This window comes from Ostrea edulis, chromosome 4 (genome assembly GCF_947568905.1).
Source record: "Ostrea edulis chromosome 4, xbOstEdul1.1, whole genome shotgun sequence".
In the NCBI taxonomy this organism is placed as follows: Eukaryota; Metazoa; Mollusca; class Bivalvia; order Ostreida; family Ostreidae; genus Ostrea; species Ostrea edulis.
In genome coordinates, this window is record NC_079167.1 from 32,421,579 (window position 1) to 32,428,179 (window position 6,601).

Consider the following 6,601-nt stretch of genomic DNA (forward strand, 5'->3'; position numbering starts at 1 on the left):
AAAAAGTATAAAAATCACGTATATAGTTAAATATATTGCACTTAGCATCATAAGTTGAGAATGTAAGTATGCAGTACACTTAATTCATATACTGTAATTAGTGTTTAAAATGATTTACAAATATTTCTTTATTATTCACCTCTTTCTATATCATAGGAATGCGTTATCGTTCACATAGTTTCGTATATAATATATATAGAATATCCCATGGTTTGTGGTTGGATACCGATGAGTTGTGTGTTTTCTATCCCCGAGCATTGGCGAAGGGATAGAAAACAATCAACGACTTGAATAATAGTCATATCCAACCACAAACCATTGGAGATTCTTTTTATCACATATTTTATCCTTACAGACTATTTAATATGCATTTGAAAACATTCCCTTCCGTTCATTTTAACCCGAACTACATTAATTCGTAACATTACGCCGTTAGAAATAGTTCGTTGGAAAATATGAAGAAAAATGAATATTGACTACCACAATATCTAATTCATAAAAGATCAATTTTAATTGCGAAAATTTCTGACATTTTAAGACGTTTTACATTGAAATTGTGTGATTATTCATGAAAAATGTTAGTCATCTGAAACTTTGTCATAGATGAAGCGCGAAGATAACGAATAGTGATCAATCTCATAACTTTTATAAGCAATACAATATAAAGAGGTGGCGAAACACGGAACCCTGGACACACCATAGGTGGAATCAGGTGCGTAGGAGTAGGCATCCCCTGTCGACAGGTCACACCATCAGTGAGCCCTATGTCTTGATCAGGTAAACGTAGTAAGCCGTAATCAAAATCAGTGTGCCAAGAACGGTCTAACAATCGGTATGAAACACGCCAGACAGTACTTGGCCCAATGATACCTGTTGTATTGGCAAATTATATAATTATAACAACCATAGAATTTGCGAAATGCTGTATTTGAAAAAAAAAATGATATTGATTTCTTAAGGTAGTGATTGCGATTAGTGTGATTAAAAGTGTATTGCTCGTTCAAAAGGCCTATATGCATTGCAACACGAGTATGTAATATTTCATTAGCAATGACATACAAAAGTGAAATATGAAATAAACAAAAATAAAGATATCTACTGATAAGGGCAGCGAGAGCCCCAATGGGGGCTATCAAGGGAAAGTGACATCTGTGCTTCATACAGTAATATATCAATCTATAGCGTGCGTCTTTACATATATTGGTGGGGCGATACAAAATTGCATACGCAAATACTCATGTAAAATATAAGAGCTTTTCCGTCAACGAGCATACCATTTCGGAATTTTAAACGACAAAAATTCGGGAACATTAATGAATAGGGAGCATTCATTTGAAATCTATTTTGTGATTTTATACTTGTATATTAGACGGAACATTTCACTAAGGTGTAATGTGCAGGGAATAAATAATTTAATACATAATTTACATTTGAACCTACCTCCAATCTGCAACAGGATGTCAGAAATTTAACCTCGTATACCGAACCCGATCCAGAGTTTGTTGACTAGATTGATTGTATCTTGCTTAACGCCTCGCTCGAGAATTTTTCACTCATAGAGACGTCACCAAGACCGATAGTCCGAAATATCTGACGTTTTCCTGGCTTATTTATGATTTTGATATTTACCGTGCCAGGAAAACGTCAGAACCGGCGCCATTACGTAAACTGGAAATTCACCGCCTCCAGCTGGAGGCGCCATTCTCGGACCGATTTTAAATACTTGCAAGCCGAATTTAATGTTAAGCTCATAATTAATCAATAAAATGATGCTACTTGTACTTACTACAATGAATAATACACGTGAAAATTCATCAGTTAGTAGAAAGAACTATGGAGGACAGGAATGTTCAGAAAAGTACACAAATTTAGTTAATTCAGCGGAATCGGTCATTGACAATAAGAATCATTTGTAAGAATTAGGTTTGTCAAAACTTTTTATGCAAATATTTCTTCCTACATTCAGTCCTGTAATATTTAGCCAAATTTTTGGAGTTCCAGACTCGACTGAGAGACAATGATTTTGAGTTTTAGATTGATAAATATTGGTGTAGTGTTTTAGGAAACATAGTCAAAAAATTCAAATGCTAAATTTATTTTGAAAGTACCATTATATCTGACCCTTAGCTGAATTCCTTTCATCACTATTCTATTTCATCACTATTCTATTTCCCTTAGCTGAATTACTTTCATCACTCTTCTATTTCCCTTAGCTGAATTACTTTCATCACTATTCTATTTCCCTTAGCTGAATTACTTTCATCACTATTCTATTTCCCTTAGCTGAATTACTTTCATCACTCTTCTATTTCCCTTAGCTGAATTACTTTCATCACTCTTCTATTTCCCTTAGCTGAATTACTTTCATCACTCTTCTATTTCCCTTAGCTGAATTACTTTCATCACTCTTCTATTTCCCTTAGCTGAATTACTTTCATCACTCTTCTATTTCCCTTAGCTGAATTACTTTCATCACTCTTCTATTTCCCTTAGCTGAATTACTTTCATCACTATTCTATTTCGGTATATCTTATAGGTATTGTTTAACATATTTTGTTTTACAGTATATAATGACTACACCAGTGATCTTTTGAATGGCGAATTCTACAGGCAGGGTTACTTTACAACAGCAATCCTAAACAAGAGGTACTGTAAGCAATGCTCACTAAGAATACCCCCCCCCCGCTTACCCCAATCTCCCAAAGGGTGTTGTTAAAGCTGTATGACCCGATGTTCATGTATTATTTGTGTACATAATTACTTTAAAGCAGATTAATTACTTTATAAAGTTATTAACTTTCCCTTAATTACATACTTGAAAACAGCTGCATGTAAAAGAAAACAGTGCGAATATTATTTAGAAAAATATAGTGGCTACATATATAAATCATCCCATAATAGACGTCTATAAATAGACACACGCGCGTCAGGGGAATCCCAACATGATGTATTAACTCATACGCAACTGTCTAGTTTTAAGGCTGAAAGAGCGTAAAACAACGAATTACTGAGAGGTATTTGATATTTTTATTTCTATTAAACTTATGGTACGGTACTGTTATAACAAAATACACAGCTTTACACAGACAAGACCACCGATGATCTGAAAGTTTGAACTGGTCACGTGACTGTCACTTGAAATGGCAGTGACGCAGCTATTTGTAAACATCGATTTAAAATCAAATTATTTGGGTTAAAACAGGTGAAATAATTTATGATATGTCGTACAGTCAAATAACTACATACGTGCGATGATTTAATAGCGTTTTTACGAGATGGAAAAAAATATTGTCATTCGGACCATACAGCTTTAATAGGTATAAATTACCTCTTTCCTGAGTGTAAAAATATGGTATGCCTTTGTAGAAGAAAATGGAAGATATAGTCCGAACACAAATCCATGGTATAAACCTATAATTTTGACCTTGAGATCAAAGATCAAGGTCGTGAATGTACATGACACATAGTCTCATGTTGATACACCCATGTCTTATGGTATGACTCATGTTGATACACCCATGTCTTATGGTATGACTATGTCAAAACCCTATAATCAATTTTGATCTTGAGGTCAAAGTTCAAGGTCATATAGAGGTCAGAGTAAAGATATTTAACAGTTGTCAATGCAAAGTGAAGATAACGAACAGTGATCAATCTCATAACTCCTATAAGCAATACAAAATAGATAGTTGGGCAAACACGGACCCCTGGACACACCAGAGGTGGGGTCAGGTGCTTAGGAGGAGTAGCCATCCCCCTTTTGATCGGTCACATTCGGCGCGAGGCGTGATTGCTCTTTTGCTGAATAATCAACATTTAGAAGTGAGTCGTGGCTCTTTCGGATAAATCCTTTAATACTGCGGCCCTGGATATTCTCGAAGGGCCATAAAACAAACAAGCAAATAAAGAACAGATTTTTTTTATCATGGAAAATTCTAGAAATTTAAATACCGCTAGTGTGTCTTCTTCCATTTGCTTTATGCAAACTGAAAAGTGTTTGTTCTGTTTTTGTTTTATTCAGTTTTTAATTCTTTTGGTTTCTTGGTGTTTTTTTTCTTTCTTTTAGTTTTTGTTGTTGTAAAGATAACATCCTGTTGTACTACATACAAATAAAGTTTACAATTGTTAGTGTTTGTTCTGTTTTTGTTTTATTCAGTTTTTAATTCTTTTGGTTTCTCGGTGTGTGTCTTTTTCTTTTAGTTTTTGTTAGTATAAAGATAACATCCTGTTGTACTACATACAAATAAAGTTTACAATTGTTGTCCTGTAAACCCGGACACTAATACCAATACGTATATTGAGTTATCACTCTCTTCTTCCGACTTCAAACCCACTTGCAGTGCCTTGCATATTTTTCTATGCATTTCCACTCTACACAATTTTCCTCCTCTTCCATTTTACACAGTAGCCAATTCATCTTTTGGAATAGGATTGCTGGTGTCCTGTAGACATGCAATACAGTTTCGGAATTTTCATTTTCATCCTGTAGGCCAATAAGGAGCCTTTGATTTCAGAATGGAAATAAATTTATTGTATGAAATACTGAAATAAGAGGCCGATGGTCTACATGCTCACTTGAGCATTTATGTAAAATTCGATATTTCTGTAAATAATAAAATAACTATTTTGGTTTCTAAGCTAGTTTCCCAGATACGAAGGAGAGCAACATTTAGAGACAAACTTTCGTGAGGGTATTACTGTCGTATGAAAGCATCTAGTTTGATAATGTATGGTATTTGAGAAATTTATTTAATGAAATTTTGTAATCTCAGGTGCATGATATCTTAACATTGTTCATACGTTTTTTTAAATTTTTATATTTGGCTAATAAAAGCAATCATTTATATATTGTCATGGAGATTATTTATTAGAAAAGAAATGTAATACTATACGCAAGGAATTTATTAAAGCATATTAATATAGCGAGACGCACCCACTCGCGAAATAAAATCACTGAATTTACTCACGTTTATTTTCAGCTGAAATGCATGTAAAACTCTTGATCATTGTCTCGCAACCTAGGGGATTCTCAGTCCTCAAAAATGAAAATAGGAGACAGCCATTGAACAAAGATTTAAGACGATCATACAAGATACAAATTGTCTTTGAAATACTCTCTCTCTCTCTCTCTCTCTCTCTCTCTCTGTCTCTCTCTCTCTATATATATATATATATACATATATCGCATGATTTTAAGAAATGTCATTCAATTACTAAATCTCTGGGCCAAATTGTACCGGGGTGCCGAATTCAAATATTACAGACTGTTGTGGTTTCCCTTTCTTGGATGCTTTGTTATTTTGCAATAGGAGAATGTGGTATATTGCGTAACACAATCTCCTACTCATCGAAATCAAAGTACTATATCCTATAAATATATTTTCAATTTGTATCACTTTTACAAGGAAATTGACTGAGTTTCTTTAAATACGTCTTGTCAGGTATGACCTATACTTACATTATCCCGCTGAGGAGCTGTGACGTTATTCGATACACGGATGTGATCTTTCAATACAATAATCGGCTAAGTTGTCGAGGTCTTGACGTATCAGCCAGTTGCGAGGGAAGCGCGTGCTATGACGCAATAAAACCAATAAGGTAACCGATATTTCTAGTGTTGACGACGATGTCAAAAATCAACCAGTACTCTCATTGAAAATTGCGAGGGAGAAAAAAGGATTTGAAGGGGAAAGTGTAGCTACTTGCATGTATGAGTTTAGATTGATTGTGGTTTTACGCTGTTTTGGCAATATTTCAGCCATTTGAGTTCAGAGTGAAAGGGATGTACAGTGTGTGTTTAACCGGGAATCGCAGGTAGCCCACTATCATGTACTCTCCAATTATTAAAATAATAAATAAACCGCATTTTATAAAGAAAGAACAAGGTACGATTGCGCACATAAAAAGGCCCAAACTATTTCTCTGTTTAAAATGTGTCTTGAATTCAGCTTGATCTGTTTTTAAAAGTTAAATATATAGCAATTATACTATCTCAACTTTTAAATCAAAGTTATTTCTTATTTGATAGTATTATTACATAGTGAATAAGACTTTTCCCGCCTTTTTTGAAAAAGAGCTTGATAACTGTTATATATAGAATATCACACACTAATGTTGATCTCTGACCTGGGATTGGCCCCGAGAGATTACTCGAGGGGCAATCCCAGGTCCGAGATCAACATTAGAGTGTGATATAGTTTATATCATATACCTAAAACACAACAAGTTGATACACATTTTTTTTATAAATTGGGGGGTGGGGGGTGGGGGTGGGGGGGTAATTGACCCAAACATAAATACATGGTATACTGTACAACGATATTTTACTATTTCATTCCTTCAGTGAGTTTACTTTAATGGTTACGTTTCCAGTACTATTGGCATTGTGAAACATGCTAAAGTCTGGGTTTTGTAGCTTGATTCCATTGCTGGTCACGATAATTGGATGATTAATTATGGGTCCGCATCCCCTCATGTGGTCTAGAATTAACTTTAACTGCTTGGCTGAGAAACTCGTCATACCTATCGTTGTGTTGTTCATGTACATGTATATTCTATTAAGCAGCTCCTAGGGGCTTGCTAGTTGATACTAAAATTGGAA